Raw genomic sequence first — 20,177 nt, forward strand, 5'->3', positions numbered from 1 at the left:
TTGCTTAACACTCTTATTAAATCACAGCTGTACAGCAACTCACACACCTTTTTTTTTTTTTTTTTTTTGCATTGCCTTATTGTTTGATTTTGTATTTTACTTAGACAGGCTGTGCCCCAAGAAACACTGACTTTTCAGCTGGATCTTCCTTGTGTGTTGGTGAGTGGAGGACAGAATGATCTTTGGATATCACAAGCACATGTAAGTGATGTATTTTTATAAATGAACAGGCTCAGAAAGATTCTTCTATTTTTGAGGGGACAAGCATTTCTGCAAAATTTTTTGCTGGAACATCTTATACACAAATCCCATCAGGATACTGCACGCCAGAGCTCACATCAAAACAGAGGCATGGAGGGGCCTATGGAGGTCATCGGAGTAGCATTTTCTCATGACAGAAGGGGAGAAACTTGTTTTGCACAGTAAAACACAGACTGAAAGAGAAGAGAATTGCAGTCTGTAAGGTATCCAGGAACTAACCACCAGGAGAGGAAAAGAGCCATTTAATTTAATAGAGATATTTAGATAAAGATACTGTGTGAAAACTTACCACAATCCCATCCATCCTGTAAACTAGAAGAAAGATTCCAGGTGTTAGGAGAATAAAGTTGGAGAACTCTCTTCCCAAAAGTCATATTTTACAAGGAGGAAAATGAGGCATAAAAAATTAATCCCTCTACTCAAGTTCATACATAAACTTTGTGTCAGAGAGGGGAATCAGATACTATAGACTTAAATATAGGTGAAGTGAGAAAAGAAAACCAATGTGAGAAAATGAATTAGATTTTTATAATATTAATAAACTGATAATAAATAACAAGTAAATTGTCAGTGGTAAATCAGTACCACTAATCTTTGGAATGATTAAAAAAATACTTTCCTTTAAAGAAAATATTTACATTTCTGACACAGAGCATTACCTCAGGATGCTGCAGAATTAATCAAGATGTTTATAGTCAGTCTTTTTCTTCTTTTGCATGACAGAGAAAATAATTTATGGATAACTCAATGTAATATGGTTTTCTGGGTTGTTGGTTTTTTTTCTTTTAAGTTTTATTGTTGGAATCGATACAGTCACATCCTTAGGGAACAACATCCATGACCATAAAGTTCAGTTATAAGCAAAAAAAGCTTTGACACGTCTCTTACAACTGAACTCCTTTTGATCTGGGACTATCACTTGAATGTAATCTACTTTTTTCCCCTCACACAGTGCTCGTCAATCTGCAGACCTGGATTTTTCTTTCTCAGTTCCAGAAGAGATCAATGAGGGTTTCTATTCCAGGATTCCCAAGGGTGTTTCCCTTCTCAGTTTCATTGCCATGCCTATTTTACCTCAAGCCCTACACACTACTTGCTTCAGATTTCTCTAAATCCTTATTCCAGTACCAAAATCCCACATTTGTTACTTCTCAGTTAATCTTCAGATGTTCCCTTTATGCAGAGAGATTTATTTGCTATTCAGGAGCAAAGGTTTTCAAAAATGGTGTTTGTTTGGTTCCTCAGGTCCCCATTGCCCTTCCCCGCTCTGGGAACAGAGACTGTGTTCCTGCTATAAACATGTTGCCACTGTCTCCAGGAGGGACATGGTGATACAGGGTCATGCACTCTCCTCAGTGTTCCCTTGTGCTCACAAGGATGTGCATTGCCTGTCTTGGGAACCTGGATTCCCAAACAATATTAAAAATGCAGTCCCAACCTTCTTTTCCCCTCGGCCTTACATGAGGCAGAATCTCTCACATTTTTCAGCAGCCCTACTTTGTAAAATGTCACCATTCTTCTTATCTTCTGAGTCACACTCGAGTTAGAAAGTTACCTCTAGTAAGAGTGACAGAGTCTGTGCTCTCATCTTGAACTCCTAAAACTGGAACCAGAGAGTGCATTCAATTAATCCAGTCAACAATGTGCTGGACTATATTTGAAAGAGAAGCAGGAGGACACGCAGGCGGCTTTTACAGGAAAGGCTGGTCCTCAATGGCCACAACTACACTATTTACATTCCTGGCTTCTCTGCAGCCATTACTGTTCTATAGCAATTTCTGTCACTGACATTTCCTGCCTTCCATGGGACTTGTTCTGAATTACACCATCTTACCACTTTTGCTCTTTTGTTCCAAACAACAAAATCCTTCATTTTCCCCTTTTCCAGCAAAATTGAAAAAGACCAGTTTCTCATATTCCGTCAGTGAGACTGGAACAGAAATTCCCCAACATAATGCAGTCTTAAGGCAAGATGTACAAGGATGCAGAGCTGAGGGTTATTCCTTTCTTCATAGTTGATGAGTTCTTCTGTCTCCCTGGGGAGACACAGGTTAAAACTTCTCTGCCTCTCTACCTGTCTATCAAAGTGCTGCCATTAACACCCAAATGCCCTGTCTCAGAAGCTCGTGAGCTCCAATGAGTTAATAACCGCAGCAGCTTAGCAGAGAAAAAACACTTGAGAAGAAGTACATCACTGGAACTTAAAGGCTCAGACCTTTAAGAGGTATTTAATTGGCATGAGTCATGGAAATATTCCAGCATGATTTCACAGCACCCCCCTGCATCACTGTAAACCTACATAGTTTGCATACATTTCTGCCTAAATATCTTCAGAAAGCTGGAGCAGAAATACTTAAGTATGTCTTGCTCTAAGTTCTTAGGTGATTTGGGGCACTTCTCTGATACAATAATGCTGAACTTGGACTTTCAAAATCAACATGTGGCGCTGTCAAAGGATCTTTCCATACTGCACAGCTTGGTCCCAGTACACGGCAGAAGCTACTGGGAATTTCTTAGGGCCCCCCCATGCAGGAGCTGGAGCATCTTCTAGAGAAACAGACTGCACTGGGAGGTACAGGACTCGTATGTCTATGTGATGGCAGGAGGGACAGGAGAAGAATCTTGCTGAGGCAAAGAGGTGAGGGAGGGCCCCACACCCTCTGCTGGCCCCTGGGCTCTGCCAGTTGTGAAGGCACCAGCGTGTTGTTCTCACAAGTGCATTGTGCACGTGTGGAGGCAAATTTCACATCACTGCTCACAAAACCTGGTGCCATGCTGGTGCAGTACCACAGAGGTAGAGCTCCGCTGCTCGGCTTGAGCCAAGAATTAAATGCTGTGCTGGGAGCTGGCACAGGGCACACTGAGCTGTCACTCTTCAGAAGGCTTGGTTGTGTAAGTGAACCAAGGGAATCGCTAAACTACAGACAATGAAAACAACTTTAAGTGAGAGACTAAATGAAAAGAAAAAAGTTGTCAAAATGTCAAGGTTAATGTTTGCATAAAACTAACCTGGGAATGGTTAGCTGGTATGAGTGTAAACTTTAATTAAAACTTTTAAAGTGTAAATACAAAACTAACTTCAGTCAGACAGTCAATAAATCTATTCTCTTTAATGAAATACTGGTCCTTTTGGTATTTCCGGTCAATCTTCATCCTCATCCTTGTGACTACGTGTAATATTGATACTCAGATTCCTGTCTGTCAAAACCAGAGGAGCCATGTGGAGCAGGACCACAGCCTCCCACATGGCTCCTGCTCTATGTCCTCCTGCACCGCTGGCTGGACCAGTGGCTCTGTCCCCAGCCTGGCTACAGCTCTAACATGAGCAGCAGCCTCTGGACAGGGAGTGGTAAGTCTCTGTCCCCACCCCTTCACTGGACCAGGACAGTTTCTGCAGAGTCTGTCAGTGGCAGTTTCCTCCTTCTGGAGAGCACCCCAGCTCTGCTTGGGCTCTCGAGGCAGCCTGGAGGAGAAGCACTTCTCTGTCTTACAGCCTGGTAGTGGCACTGCTATTTGGACAGCCAGATATGGCAGAACTGGAGTCTGCAGTGCCTCTGTGAAAGCCATCAATATCATCTCAGCACCATGAATAACAGTATACTAAACTAGTATTGTGGCTCTCTAACAAAATAAGGATATTGAAATCTTACATCAAAGACATTTTGTTAGAGAGCCATAATATTAATTTAGCATTCTGTTACTCATGGCTCTGAAACAAGGCTATTTCCCAGGGTCCAATCCACAGAGAGCAAACAGACACAACCGGTAATGCAACTGCCCATGAGCAAATATGGTTCTGGATATTTGGTGAGAATAAGAATAAGTAGGAATATTATAGTTTTCTTCAGGAATGTCACTAACCAAACAGATTAAATTGGAAACTCATGGTTTTTTCTATACAGAAAAGATAATCTGAAGTTTAATTTCATTTTCATAAGACAAACCAAGAAAGTTATTGCAACATATAAAGCCAAGAGCATATTACAAATATTCTAACAAAAGAAAAGCATAAGTTAAGAGTCAGGATTCTTCAAATGAATGTCAAAATATTTTGACTTACGTATAGATTGTAAATTACCAAAGCTACCCCTATTAAAACAATGTAAGATCTTACTTTCTTCCCAAAGCAATTTCAAAACAAGCCATTCTTTTCCTCCAGCACATAAAATAATGGACTTAATTCAAGTAAATCCTCTCCACTTTTTCTCAGTTACTAGTGAGGAATCTCAGACATACAACAATGTGTGACAGAACACTAGAGAAAAATAATAGTCTAACTCTACAGAAGATATGTCCTGACATAGTAAATGAGCACTGGATCCTCTCAGGGCTACTGCCTGCATTCATGGTTTTCTTTTATTTTACAGTGTTTTGTTAAATTGAAACATGATAATGCTTTTTAATGAAAACCTTCGCTCAGAAAGATTTTTTTTCTACTGTTTTCTTTTTCTTATGTTTTTTTATTTTTTTTAAGATAATTATATGCTTTTCCTAGCTCTGATGGCAAATCTGTGTCATATAATGTGCCTAACCCTAAAGGTTTAGGGTTAGGTTTAGGGTTAGGGTCATATAATGTGCAGAGTTGAAAATCTTACCCCTGCTGCTGAGACAAATTTCTGAAGAAAGGGGTCTATAAATTCAGTGTCTGGAAGGTGACCAACTCCAGTCCAAGTACACTGCTACAGGAGAGAGCAGTCTCAGAACTACAGAAATATCAATAGTTCCTGGAAATTTTCAGAAAGAAACAGGACAGGGAGTACAATTTTGGGCAGGAGGCACCCTGAGAGGATATGGTCACTGTTTCTCTGCCCTTGGCATTGGGCCGAAGGTCATACCAGAGAGGAGATTAGAGCCCTGATAAAGAATATCACCACCTCAAGCCTCCACAGCACAGGAGATCCCCAGTGCCTGACAGTGCTATTGCAGTGAATGCTCTATCACCATGTGCAGCAGGACAGATTTCAGAGCCCTGCCATCCAACCTCAGCATCCCGATCCCCAAGGCTGACTTTCAGTTTAACAATGGTCTTGAGCCACTAAAAGCAACTGCAGCTTCCTCAGGAACTGCTCCTGCAGTAATACCAGAAAGCAGCACTTTGGACCCAGTTTCCTTGCCAGGAGAGCAAACAGCAGAGCAGTAAAAGATGATTACATCTGAGAGACTGGAAGCTCTTAACTCCCCATCATTGATCCCCTCACAGGACCTGGCCACAGATGTGTCTGTCAGTTTAGTTTGTGGGAATCGCACATACATAAAGCCATCTCCAGACCTGCCTGGGCTGTGGGCAAGACTCAGTGTTACCCTCCTGATGGAGAAGGAACAGGCAGAGAAAGGGAGGTGATGGCAAGCCAGCAAGCGAGGGAAAGCGCTGGAGAGCTACCCCTGGTATAGCCTGAGGCATGGGAGAGAATGCTTGCAAGAGATGCCCCAGCCCTTCTCTGCCTCCTGGAAGAGCTGAGGCAATCGGGGCTGTTTCAGCACTTCCAGCATCCTGCCATCCAAAAACTTCTCTTGCAGAGACCTGGCCTGGGATATGCAATCACTTATTGGACTGAGTTCTGCATTTTGTTTTACTAAGAATTGCTTGACTTAGGAGAATTTATACTTTGATATTAGAGAGACATAAAAAGCCATAACAATTCGAGCTCTGCTTGTACAAATGATCCTCTGATGTGTGTTAAATGCACTCTATTGCTGCACTGAAATCAATTTGCAATTGATCATATTGCATTTCTAGTGTCAGCAGATATGAAAACATGTCATTTACCAATGCTTAATGAACCTCTATGCTGACAAGACATAAATAACAATAAACAGCTCTCCAGTTAAGGAGGTTAACCAGCAAAGTACTCAGTGAAAGCATTAAAGAGGTAATCATCTGGCAATTGCTGTATAGATGGAGCAGCTGCCCTCAAGGATGACTAAACCTATGCAAAGGACCATTACAAGAAAAAAGGAGGGAAAAAAAAAAAGAGGCAATTAACTCCATGTTAGAAGCTGAAAAATTCTATCTGAATGAAAAGAAGTAATTGACTTTCTAGATTGCATTTGTAGTCTTTTCCACAAGTACTTGAGGTAATCTGCTCAGTGGGGCTCTTTGACTATGCTCTTTCGCCACCTTTTTCATTTGGAAAGGAAAAGGCAAAGCAGCAAGTTGCTCCACTGTTGTTCCTCTTAATTTTTCCTGGTAATGCTGCTCCCTTCTTCTCTCTTTTTTGAATCTTTGCATTGCTTTCATGGGTATTTTAGTCCTGAATTTTTTTAATTTTTTTTTTTTTTTTTAGGATAAAGCTTTCAGTTTCCTGTAAAGTCAAAGAAACACAATAAAAAGGAATATTACCAGTGCTTAGAAGCATTTCATGAAAGTAAAACACAGCAGATTTAACTTTGCTTTATAGTTAATGGAGCAATTTAGCAGTAGCTACATTCACCACTGGACTGAACAGAAATTTCAAGTTCAATTCAGATTTTAAGTAGATTTAAATGGTGTTTATATTTCATCTATGAAGCCCAAGGCAGTGGAGTTTTCTGAGCAACCGTGGGAGCCCAAAACAGTTTAACCTCTCATGGCTCAGATACACCCAGTACTCAGAGGGCAGGGTACACACGATATGCCTTCTCTGCCCATGAAAAGGGGCCTGTTCCATGCAGTCAAGGAAAAGGGCAGTACGATTGAGGGTGGTGTTACAGAGTGCTGTTGACAGAAATCACATCTCCTACGTGAGATCCCTTGACCTGGGCACCCTTTCCCCATTTCCCATTCCAGGTAGATATCAACTATTTTCTGCCTGCAACAACCACTGTCCCATACCCAAGCCACTCGGGGGGGCAGGGGTACCCCGAGCTGCTTTCCCAGATTACTCTGGCAGCTGCCTCACCACACCCCTGCTGCTCTGCCTCACCTCCACGCTGCCAAAATAGCATCTTGCCCCCTGGATCAGGCCCTGAGCTGATATCCCAGACGTGAAGCCTCTCACTGTAAAAGTCAGAGGACCACACCCAGCTCACAGAGAGCCAGGCCGACTCTGCTTGTTAGGGAGGAAAGGCTTATGCCTCTCAGGGGCCAAAAGTTTCTCCTTTTGACCAATGCATTAAGTAAGTGAATTAAGCATCTTAAAAAAAAAAAAAATCTAAAAACCAAACCCCAAAACAAACAAACAAACAAACAAAACCAAACAAAAAACCACAACCATAAACAAACAAAAAGCAGTTGTATGTTGCCTTTAAATGCAGCCTAGAGGGCCAACCATGTCCTGGGCTGCATGAAAAGCATGGCCAATAGATTGAAGGGGTTGATTCCACCCCTCTACTCTGCTCTTGTGTGACCCCACCTGGAGTGCTGCAGCCAGGTGTGGGCCCCCAACACAAGAAAGACATCATCAGCCTTTTGAAGCTAGTCCAGAGGAGAGCCACTAAGTTGATCAGAGGGCTGGTGCACCTCTCCTGTGCAGACCGGCTGAGAGAGTTGGGGCTGTTCAGCCTGAAGGAGTGAAGGCTCCAGGGAGACCTGAAGAACTTTCCAGAATCTAGAGGGGGCCTACAGGAAAGCTGGAGAGGGACTTTACGCAAAGGCATGTAGAGATAGAACAAGGGGGAATGGCCTTAAACTGAGGAAGAGTAGGTTTAGTTTAGATATTAGGAAGAAATTATTTACTGAGGGTGGTGAGTCACTGGAACAGGTTGTCCAGAGAGGTTGTGGACTCCTTATCCCTGGGCACATTTGAAGACCAAGGCTGGATGGGGCTCTGAGTAACCTGATTTAGTGGAAATTGTCCCTGCCTATGGCAGGGGAGTTGGAGATAGATGATCTTTAAGGTCCTTCCAACCCAAGCCATTCTATGATTCTATGATTTGGAACAGTAACAGGCCAGCAGGTTTTGGCAGTGCATCATTCTAAACCAGCACCTCAAAATTTGCAGCTGCTTTAGAAAACACTGAGTGGTCACGTTATAAACCTTTACTTGAGACAAAAGGAAAACTCCAGTAAAGCTGAAGGAAGAAAGAGAATCATCCCTTCCTGCAGAAGAAATGAACAGGGATGTTGAGAGATAGAAAGCACCTAAGGAGGTTGCTGCCTTTTGTATATTCATTTATGACTGACTATTCTAGTGACACAGATTCCCTGATATTTTAATGTATTATCATGCTAGCTGTGCAAAGTCACCACATGTATGAGACCAGAAAAAGGGGTTTGTACATCAGAGGAAAAGCAATTAGCAGGAAATTGTCTGTGGTCTTGTACAGACTTTGCCATAAATGCTGATTAGGTACCACACAAATCCTTCTCATTTCAGCCATGCTCTCCAGCAAAAAACTCATCATGCAGACCCAATCCTCCTCTCTCCTGTATACATCCTGTCCTATTTCAATGCAAATATGTTGCCCCTTGATAACAAAAATCCCCTACAGCTCTCATATCACATTTTTCATCGGTAGATGTAAAAGTAAATATCAAACCAACTGAGGTCAGTTCATTGACCCCATTTTGCAATGTCAGAAAATGAGGAATGGGAGATGTCCCTCCTAGCAGGTTGAAGCCAAAGTAGGGCTTCAGCACCCAGGGATGCTCCCTTGTGATCCTTAACCTCTGTGTTTGCAGCCTGGGCTGGACAAAAGGTCAGATTCCAATGGCACAGCTGTACTGTGCATGTTCTTGGGGATGCATCTCAAGGCGCTCAGCATGGCTTCCTCATCTAGGCACTGGTAGTCCCAAGTGTGCTCAAAGGAGCTTGTCTGGTTCTCCCTCTAGTTCCTGACAGTGCCCATACAGAGTTGCACTGGTTTGCCTCTACTTACATCTGTCAACATATAGATGTCAGTTTTTCATACACAATAAAGTGAACATTTTCAAAAATTGAGTAAAAACTAAAACCATTAGCATGGCTACTTTTAAACTTTTTTTTTTTTTAAGCATTCTGATAACTTCTTGATGGCCACATTCCAAACCTCAAGTACCAAACATAAGATGTAAGGGACATGAGACAGAGGTTTCCAATATCTGTACACATCAGCTGTTGGCGATGAAATTCAGTATGTGTAATTTTAGAAACACTTGTCCAAGAGTTTCAAATGTGCTTAAGAATGCAGTATGAAATAAAGCAAAATGTCACAGAAACCTTGATTTCCATTACTAACACTTAAATGGATCCCAGCTACTGTATGGGCAACTACAGTTTGAACAAAATATGAAGAATAACCAGAATTGCCATCAGTAACACCATCTTAATATTAAATTAAATATATCCTTCACATTGAGCACAGTTATACACAAATAACTCAGGAGCATTCTGTGTCACACAGCAGTAATCTAAAAATACATTTGCTTTCAGATAGGATTATGGATGGCCGAACAGTTTCTTCATAACTCACACCTGAACTTAGAGGTTTTGGCCACTACAGTAAGCTTTAATCAAATTAAAAATTTGCTCCCAGGAATGATTATATCTCAACCTTATAGAGAGATCTTATCATTATTGCTTCTTTGTGTAGAGAAAGAGAAAAAAAAAAAAGCTTTATGTAACTCTGTGTTTGATTTTTCCGAAATTAAATAAAAGAGGAGGTTTCGTTTGCACTGAAGGATGAGATTTCCCTCTGGATTTGCTGCCCTCTAGATATCTTTCAGTATAAAACTGCTGCTCTTTTTAAATGGATTTTGCAGTAATCTGCTTTAGCTGAGGATGCAGTGGGGAGGGGATAAATGAGTACAAACGCGGGGAAGAGGCAGTGTTTGAAGAGTTTGTCGAGATGCTTTTTACACAGAGAAGGTGTCTTCAGATGATGTCCGTTGTCCAAAGGAAGGGGGCAGTTATATGTGTCTGTGGGGAAGGCAAATCAGTGCTAAAGTGGTGAGTGGTTGCTGTTATGGGACAATATGCTCCATTTGCTCTACAGAAGGTGCAGTGAGATTATCAGCACACCATTCCCACATACTGCTCTACCAATGGGTGTTAGTGCTGATGTGAGAAAACAAATGTGGAGGTGTATTTCTTCCCCAAAACTCCCTTGTTATGTGTCTCTTGGATAATACAGCATCACAAAGCTTTTCTCAGTGATGCTGAGCTCTGGGTTGGGAGTGCCACCTCACACATTCCAAATTTGTTTGACTTCTCTGCAGCAGAAAATAAATATATTTCAGTGACTTTGATGGAACCCTATTTGCTAAATTCTCTGTTTCCAGGCTTGCAATAGCTCTGGTCCTTCTGTTAAGGATCCCAAAGAGATCTACGCATAAGCTAAAGGCACATAGTGCAGTAGGAATTTAAGAAAAAAATGTCACACAAAACAAGAGCAGTACTGTTGATTATTGTAAGATAATATTAGCAAGGTAAGGATTAGGTAAGCAGGGAAGCCTATTAATAACTAAATTCAGGAAAAAGAAGTTCTTCAGATTACCTAGAGCAAAAAGACCTCTAAAGGTCCCTCCAAATGAGATGAGACAAATAAATTGCTTCAATTATCTCTCTCTTTTGTGTCATAACCAAGGTGTTTACTTCAGGAAAGTCTTTTTGGGGAAAAAATACCCACTTTATTATTACATGGAGAAAAGAGCCACTTAGCTAGTTGATGGAGAAAATAAGGCCTGATTTTTGGAGCCTTAACTCTTTGTGCATGTATCCTATGCAGCTTTCAAGTAATTTGGCTCATACACAAATGTTTGTATAGACTTCCCCCCAAGCAAAGTACTGTTAAAAAAAAGTACTTTTTTTTCTCAGGCTAGACATAAATAGTCCTATTGGTCCCAAAGAAACTGCCATTGCAGGAAGCACTGCTTGCATTTCAGTGTCTGCAGGATCAGACTCTGTGATCTGACACTTTGACAAAATTATAAGTTGGCATGTAGAAAGCATCATTCATCAAGGGAAACTAAGGGAAAAAACAGTTATTAACTCTCAAGGTCAGTGTAGGGTGATCAATATTATTAATTGGATGTGGATAAGTTGAGACAGCAGTTCAGCACTTTAGCAATTATCTGAGATTCAATACAAGTATTAAATACTAACAGTATTCAATCATGGGTGGTTAAGAAAAGAAGTTCCCAATTCTGATAACCTTTGCAGGTGAAAGAAGAGTTCCTCCAGACTACAGTATTGCTGGATACCCTCAGCCCTGCGCTCAGACCAAGTGTGTCTGGCAGTCAGAAAGGTGACGTTTTGTTTGTACTGTGTTTATTGACACTGGAAACAGAATTCTCCAACTAGCACAAAATGCTCTGCTTTGGTGACATTTCCAGCCTTACCATAAGGTGAAAATTCTCAAGTCCACCCAGACAGCCTGTTACCAAGAGATTACAGCGTGACTTTATCTGTGTTGGGACAGGAATCAGCAAATATATATGAGAACATGCATGTGGGTAAGAGCAGACTGAAACTAGACATGCTTGCTTACACAGCACAGGTAATACAGACATTTCTGCCCAGGGTCCTGACAATTAGTCAGAAAAAAATCCCTCCTGAATTTCCTAACTTTATCATATACTACATTCTAAATTCAGGCTTTACTTATCTGTTCCAACTCAGTTCTAAATCCTATAATGTTTTTTAAATTCTACTTTTTAAATGCATGAACATGTTAAATTCTACAATTTTATCATAACAAAAGTGTTATTCCTGTCCTGTTGTCATGCCTTCACATGATTTCATAATCCAGTTTATCTGATTTGATTACTCTGTTCCAGCTTTTGTTGCTAAACACTTGTTATGGACATTTGCTCATTCTGTGGCTTTGGGAAGGGACGCTGAACCTGTTTCCTATACTTGATTAACCTGGGCCAGCCAAGAGCAGACAAACTCCCAAACAAAAATAATTTGTATTAAAATTTACAAGTGTCCTCAAAAATATCAAACACTTCTTTAAGTCCTTGACCTGAAGGGCCAGACCTTGGCTGTTCTCACTGAAACTGCTGGGAAGAAAGAATAAGCACTACAAGGTTGTTAGTCATGTCACTTGTTGCTTGCCTGAAAAGTGCTAATTTGCTATGGTGATAAGTAGAAATGAGGAACCTGAGCAGAATAAAAGCCTTGCTCTTGCTTTGGACCAGAATCTCAGGTGGATATTAGTATTTATAAATTCAAAGACTGCCACTGGTTCAGAGCTAAATTTCAGGCATTCATCCAAATTAAACCCAAAGCTTAAACCTTTTGACATGAGCCTTGCTCTCCACCAAGCATTTGTGTAATTAATATATCTTTTTTTTTTAAACCCTTAAAAAAACCCCAGCAACCCACAACTCAAAACTGTATCAAATGAGCTGGAAAAGTACAGAGAAAAAGAAGCATTCAGTGAGAGCCCAGAAGCAATAGCTCTGACTTACATAAGCGAAGGACAAGCAGTGTCTTGTATATGGGAGAGTTTCTTTTCCTGTCATGATCCAAACTAATAGTGAAGGAGGGTACGCTTGTCAGACGCATTCCAAAAGAGGGACGACATTTTCTAGTGACAGCATTAGCCACCCCCAATGTGCATGGGACCATCATTTTTCCTCCAGTTCTACTGCCAACATCAACTGCTCTTCCCATCAGCCTAAACCGAGTGAAATCTCTCCTTCCAGCAAATAATGCCTGCTAAGGCACCTGCTGCCCTGAAGCAGGATGACTGATAGGTGAGGTTGCCTACACTTTGTCTTGACGTATTAAAGCTGTGAAAGCGTCTGGAGTAGCAAAGGGATGGCAAGAATCAACTCAAACAATTACAAGAAGAAGTAAAAGTGGATGTGAAGGTAGAGGTGCTTGATTTCTGGTTATTTTAATCAAATTCTGCCTATGGAAATTTGCAAGTAAGAGATATTGGTGCTGGTTCAAAGAAAGCAGTAGAGATGGCTGAGCTGAGGGAGGCACACGTGGAGGGATTCATTAGAAGTATCACACTCAGTCATGTTATCTCCCACTTCGGGATGCTAAAAGTATTATCCCTGTTGCCTTCCTCTGGGCACTTACCTTCATCAGCTTCCCTAGGATGGGACACCCTCCCAGGTGTTTCCCCAAGGAACACTGGGAGTTATTCATCCAGCACAATGGCCTCTGCTCTTATTCCAAGCTCCAGGTCATGACAATAAGCTAGAGACAGGGAATACAGCCAGCTCCATCAATATGTTTTGCTGACCACTGACTGCCAGGGCCCCTCCCAACAGAAGATTATTCCTGAAATGGATATGAGCTCAGTATCTTGCTGGCCCCAGTGGAAAGCAGTTCACTTATGGGTTCATGCTGCAGTCGTACCCTATCAATCTAGCTGATCTCCAGAGCTATTAAGTTGTGATGGCATTGCAGTTTATTTGCACAGAGCAAACTTTGATAATAGCTTCAAACAGCACTCATGACTGCAACAGCTACCATATGTAAAGGGAAACCTGGAGTGCGTAGGTGATTGCTACAGAGAGCCTCGTCTTTGTGGAGAGATGAGACCCAGGAATCTCAACACTGTTCTTGCTTTTGCCAGAGGGCTCCTGTGCAAATCCCCTGCCAATGCTGGACTGCAGCAGCCTGGAACTCTTTCTGGCATCATATTTGTTGTGAACCTCTCTTCATTGCACATGGTAAGATCATTTAGGATCTTTATAAACAAGGCACCAGAGGAAACAAACACCAAATTGTCAGTGTCCTGTTTTTGCTTGATCTCCTTAGAAATTCACACATGCTCCTCTTCAGAGATCTCAGAGCAGAATAGTGACCATGAGGAATTTGCTAGCTGCCAATATCTGCTTAGCTTTTTCATCCCAATACCTCTATGGACTCTACTTGATAAATAAATATACATTTTTTCATACATATATTGGGAAACCAAGAATAAATAAGTGAGCTCTGTTTAATGTTTGGATCATTCTCATGATCTATCTACAGATAAAAAGTAAAACTAATCAGAATAGCTGCAGAATGTTAGATTCTGGACAACTATAGATGCAAAATAATATTATGTAATTATATATCAAGTTGACACTATTGGCTGCTCACCGGAGCCATCAGCCCACACTGATGAGAGTTGGATTCTAACTGATGTAAGTAAAATTAATCCCACTGGAATTAACTCAGTCAACACCCACTGAGATTTACTCTTTACTTTTCTACAATGACTTCCATGTTCCTATGTCCCCAGAGTAATCAGTGAACTGTGGATTTACACCGTCTCTATGGCACTTTTCAGACATCCATTGTTGCCACAATTTTTCAGTTGTCCCAGTTTTTCCCCTACCACCTCCTTTTAAAACTTTGACCATGTAATTCACTTAAGCTTCTAAATGAGCTGTGTCTATAAAGAGCTTCTGGGTCAGCCAGCCTTAATTTGAAAATGTCATTACTCCCACACTAAACTTCCCCCATCAATCCCACAGCAGCCATCATGGGTCGTATGTCTCCCAGAACAACTGAAGTGAAATTGTGGCCTTTTCATCTTTCAAAAAGAAAGAAAATAGAGGGAAAAGATAAGAAACTACCACCCAGGTGGTGAAGACTGAAATTGTCCAGGGAAACAGAGTGAGAAAGTATGCCCATTTTCACAGACTTTTTGGGCTGCAAAGGTGTAAATTTTTATCTGGAGAAGGGAAACCAGTAAGCTTTTAGCTTGTACATAGCTCAATTCTGACTACCTTTAAGTCAACTTCATTTTGTAAAGTTCAGAAATATTCAAGATGCTCCTGAGGCTCAGAATATCATTACTTTTTCTCCTATATGGCCTTTTCTGTGGTTAACTGAAAAAAGCTGTTTCTGGGTCAGTGGAGTTAAAAGGATTACATCTGAATTAAAAGTGGGAAGCTTTTTCCTTTCTTAACCTGAAAGTTGAATGGCTATATGCCTAATGTCTCTCTATAGTCAGTTTGATGAAAGGCAGTTTCAGAGGGCACTTCTTTTGCTCCTGTAATAGCTATTAAAAACGGGCTGAAAATCTTGCCCTCTGGAGATGCTTACTTAGTTATTTAACTCTAAATGTCTCTGGAAGCCAGACTTGTATCTTTAGCCATAAGGGGCTGGATGCAGCTGGAACTGAAGGCTCTTCCACCCAGATGTCTACATGTGAGTGCTGTGTCCAGGCTGCAATCACTGGGAGATTTTGCCAATACAGTAAGTAGACCCTTGAGAGCATTTCCACCTACCCTCAAGCAGACTACTGGGTTTGATTGTGTAAATTGACAGATGGAGGTGTCTGGTGTGGCCTGGAGCTGCCAGAACAGCAAAAGTCCTGTGCTAAATCTTCATTGCTCTGGGGATGTCCCAGTTACTCCAGGGCATCTCAAGTGGCATCAGATATCTAACTGTAAGCAACTGAAATGAGCCCCTGGTGCTTGCACACCTCTCTGGACCACTCTGGCAGGAACTGACAGACCACCATTGACTATGATCTGAGCACAGACAGCTGTTTCACATGTAGACCCTTCCATACAGATGCTAGTGGTTACCTAACTCGTGTTAAAACCTACACAGGTTTTACACACTGGTTATGACACAGCAGCACCACAGCAAAGAGCTTTTTAGCCTGTGTATCCCACCACTTACAGCCCATTTTCCCAAGGAGGACACAGAGACAGCACAAACAAACCTAGTTTCTCTGGCCACTTGTCACTGGTGCTACAGAAATAGGCTCAAGGACAAACTCTCCTCTCCTCTTAATATGTGTCAGTTCATTGATTAAAAAAATTAAGTTAAATCATTGATGTAAGGGGAAATAGAATCTGAACCCCGGAGGAAGCATCTCCAGCAGAGTCAGTAACAAAGCTTAAAGAGTCTCATGATTCCTGCTCTGGTGTCATGACCACGGTCCCTGTACAAACTGCTGTAAAAGGTCAGGGTCTCCTCCTGAACTGTCTGCTCTGCCCTAATTACAAGCAGAAGAAAAACCTAAGTGCCTCTTCGAATTTCATCAGAAAGCATAGGGGTTTGTATTATCGTGGTAATAAAGGTAATACACATTTGTTGGGCTCCAGCAGGGTGTATCAACAAAAGCATCAGTATGTTCTGAAAAACTGTACACCATTTTCTTAGCAGCCACACCAAACTTTGGATGCTCTCAGCTACGCTTCAGTGTGGTAAAGAAAATAGATACTTTGGCTTCAAACTTAATATTATTCAACTGCCTGTTTATAAAGAAATGGTAGAAGACATTTAAAATATGAGTGCAAGGACAGGCTCTTCAATCTCATGAGCCAATCTAGAGTTAAGTGAGTGAATCGCTCATCTGCTGTGCGAACTAATAGGAGGAGAAAATAAACTCTGAGAAACCAATTATAGTTCTATACCTCCATCCTCCAGGATGTGATCTCAAAGTCAAGTAAGTCTCCAGAAATCAATCTCCAGGTTTCACTGGGAAAGTTCTGCATGCCAGAATAGGGTAAACTTGTTTTCAGAAGATCTAAATGGAAACATCCAAACTGAAAAAGCAAGATGGCAAGGTAGCACGGTCAACTAGAAGCAGACATATAAAAAAACAGAAGGTAAAATTACAGTGATTAGGTTAGCTTTAGCATTTGAAATTCCAATCAAAGCAGGACAGTGAACAGAATGAAGTATTAACCCAACTACACTACAGTGAAACAAGGATTTGCCTACTAATAATCCTCAAATTGATAGGCTCCTGTCATCTTCTCAGGCTACCTACTCCCAGTACTCTTTAAAGAGATGTTAAGGGCTCCATCATGCACTCTTTATGATCTCCACAAGACAAAATGTAGTGTCAGATAATAATCTAGAGGGGGCTCAGATGCAGTGTCCTATTTGGAACTGCATAATTTTGTGCTAACTTGGGGACTGCACTCCCTCGTGGAATGATTCAAAGTGGAAAGGACTTTAAACAGCAAGGTTTCACTACTTATAGTCCTTGAGGTCCTTGAGGTAAGAGGGTCCCTCTGAAAGAGAGAGGCTCTATTTGATCCTCTGTACCAGAGTTACTGCATAAGTCATCATGGCCCTTTGCCTGGATTTGGAAGCCCTGGGCATGATTTTCAAAGAGACCAAGCACCTAAAGTTCCAGCTGAACTCAGCAATTATGGAAAACAAACACAATAGCTGACCAGACAAAATAATGTACCTCTTCTGAGAAAAATTTGCTTTAATTTTCCTTTAATTTTGGCTTCTCCAAATAGAAAAATATTGAATAATTTCTCCTTGACCTGAGATCTGAATCTTCACTCTCCCACTGCAATTTTGTGAGGTAAAAAGCGAAAAACAACTTGTCCACCAAATCAAAGACCTTACCCTTAGCCATGGTGAAAGGGAATAGGGAGAAAAAAAAAATCACATACTGCATAGTTATAATTTGTCTTATTATGTCAGGATGTTCAGAAAGCATATATATTTTTTTCTGCTAGCTGGAACCCAGCTGAACACGCACAACTTGGACATCTTAGAAGAGTTCCCAAAATGTTATCAATAATTAACTCAAAACTTTTCCCCGGGACTGCACCTATAATCTTTATTTCCCACTCCACAGTCCTGCTACTGAGAAGGACAATTTTCTTTGTCTTAATGATGAACAAAGTGGGTTTGAGAATTGCCCTAGGAAACCATCACCAACATATTATTGTTTTATTTAGCCCAAAGCAGTTTCGGGTAAGGGAAGATGTGCCAGAGCTGTCTGCTACTCTTCTGATGTAGAAATAACAAGATCACTGCATGTTGGTCTGAGACTCAGACATGAAAACCAGCTCAAAGAAACATTTGCTGATGGTATTGATGTGCAAGTGGTTTGGGTTTTTTGTAGGGTCTTAGTTCTCTTGAGCTTTGACAGTTATGGGTGTTTTCATAAATGGAAAGGAAGGACCCAAACCTATTGACCCTGAAGCGTTAGCAATTCAACTCTACTGTGGATTTTGCATCTGGAAAAGCCCACAAGCTGATATATCATCAAACTGTCACATCAAGCAGCTGAATTACTGTGTGATGGCATGAGCTACAGCAACCCATGGCACCAGAGACAGGAGACTTCTTCCAGAAAAGAGCATTGTAAAAGCTGAGCAGTGGGACCCTAGGGACTGTTGGGGAGCTGAGTGAATCAGCCATGCTGCTCTGCTCCATGGTGCCATGGCAGAACTGACTTTGCATCTAAATTAGCTAATTTAAAAGTGTCCTGGGCACCTCTGCACCATCCTTTCCTCCCATCTGTGACTGCATAGAAAATTTAAAGGAAAAGGAAAAACGTAGTCTTTCTAAAATCTACAGCCTAGTTTGCCATCCATAAATATAGCACTTCTCCAGGCATCTCATGGCTGATATTCTTCCCTACCAAACACCCACTGAAATCCTAGAAGTGCTGTATACTGGAGCTTACAGATATGAAAATCATTGCACAGAACAGAGCAAAGAGAAAACCAGCAGGGTTATTCCAGAAGCCTTTAAACTAGTTGTTTTTTGGGGTTTTTTGTTATAATTTTTTCATTACTATAAATCAGTACTTTTTTATCAGCAAAGCACCCTGCCATGTTGAGCTGTACAGATCTCAAGGGTGAGGCATAGCATCCTGTGCCTTCTAATTAGCTTTGCTGGTCTAATTGACTCTGCCTGGGCACCAGAGTCAGTAGAGCTGTGAGCTGACAATGCTATGAGGAGGCAGGAGCAACAGCAGCATCTGCACACCTGGGAGAGGGAGGCGAGAAAAGGAAGATCCTAGGGCAGAGGGAAGAATATATGGAAGAAGAGATCAGAAGAAATGGAGAAGGACAGATAGGCAAAACCAAAGGATAAAGAAGTAGAAAGAAGGAGGTAGTTGTCTGTCTAAAAGAGCAAAGAACCACTGGCTGAAGTTAATGAAAACTGTAAATTTTTATTAACAAAGAATGTATTAGCATTTCCGAACTTGAAATACTTCTTAAGGATTTGGTTATTTGTTATTTTGGTTATTTGTTATTTCATTATTTGTTTTTTTTAAGCTATTCTACAGAATCCTACTGAGATTTTTTTCCAGGTGATATAGTCAGTTTATCAACCTTTGCTGACAGCACAGAAGCAGGGAGGAACCTTTGAAGCAGGATGTGGGAATAAAGAACATAACGAGGAGATAGTCCCAATTTGCATAAAATTAAGATAGAAAAAACCTACATTTTTAAGGGGAAACTTATGGGTTATGGTGACATTTTCCTCTCAGCTCATCCAGCATATTCACTATAAACATACAGGGATGTTGTTAAACAATGTTGGGATTAATACAGTATCTACTTAATTCATGCATAGCATTGGAAGGGGGAATTAATACACTCCCTCTTCTTTCTTCTCCTGAAATTAGATTCTTTGCTATATTAGTTTTCTATTTCCCTAGCACCAAATTCCTTTTTTTTTTTTTTAATTTTTCTAGGTGTACCTCTAGTGAGTGACACTGACAGTGGTAAAAAGCATTCTGCCAGCCAGCCCCTGCCTTTACCTAACAAGCTGGAGGGTCTTAACTTTTTGTTCATATTTTTCTTTCCCCATATATGCCTTTAGCACAAAGTTGCTAACTCGGTGCTACCCACAGGAAGAGCTTCCCACCACAGCTGCCACTGATGCTCCTCAACTCCTGGTTTCTACCCTCCTGCAGTTCCCTTTACCTCCTCTGTAGGACTTAAAATTTAAAAGCAGCGCGTAAGGTTTATCGGCAATATTCACCTTTTCAGACTTGTGGGCTAACAGACACACAGAAACAACCTCCACTAAGCTCTCTCAGAGGCTTTCTTGGTTCCTTACCTCCCAGGGCAGCTGAACACAGGGCTTGGTGTCACACAGGTGAGATAACAGCATTACAGATCAGGAACAAGTCACAGGCATGATACAGCCTGGAGATACAAAGGATGATCAGGGCTTTTTTGGACATGCAACCTGACACGGTCACGTCAGCCAAGAGATATGCAGTAAACTCCTCTGTTATTGTTTCACAGTATCCTGCCTAGGCCAAAGGTCCTTTGAGATTTGTCTAAATTACAGTGATTGCTTTTTGTTTGCCCATGACAAGCCTGTCCCAGTTGG

General features: G+C 41.3%; 1 long non-coding RNA gene across 1 annotated transcript in view; it reads right to left on the bottom strand.

Moving 5' to 3' along the window:
* The window catches only part of LOC113944458, a 165,799-nt gene that overhangs the window by 142,116 nt on the left and 3,506 nt on the right, over positions 1-20,177 (bottom strand). The window lies entirely within an intron of this gene.

This window comes from Corapipo altera, unplaced genomic scaffold (genome assembly GCF_003945725.1).
Source record: "Corapipo altera isolate COAL_440 unplaced genomic scaffold, ASM394572v1 23, whole genome shotgun sequence".
Classification (NCBI taxonomy): Eukaryota; Metazoa; Chordata; class Aves; order Passeriformes; family Pipridae; genus Corapipo; species Corapipo altera.